The sequence below is a fragment of the Oxyura jamaicensis genome, unplaced genomic scaffold (genome assembly GCF_011077185.1).
Source record: "Oxyura jamaicensis isolate SHBP4307 breed ruddy duck unplaced genomic scaffold, BPBGC_Ojam_1.0 oxyUn_random_OJ68685, whole genome shotgun sequence".
NCBI classification, from domain to species: Eukaryota; Metazoa; Chordata; class Aves; order Anseriformes; family Anatidae; genus Oxyura; species Oxyura jamaicensis.
Window position 1 is genome coordinate 1 of NW_023309024.1, and position 252 is coordinate 252.

Genomic DNA, 252 nt, shown 5'->3' on the forward strand with positions numbered 1-252 from the left:
GGTGCAGCCCCATCCGCAGGTCCCAATCCGCCAGCGCCGCCCGGGCGTCGTAGCGAGCCCCGTGCAGCCGCCGCAGCCGCCGCTCCCAGGCCCGGGGCTCCCGGTCCCGGTTCCCCCGGGGGGGTTCCCCGTTCCCCCGGGGGGGATCCCGGTTTCCCCGGGGGGGGTCCCGGTGCTCCCAGCCTTTCAGCACCGCTTCCACCGCATCCCTCTCCCGGCTCTGAAAACGCCGGGCTCAGACCGGTTACCGGT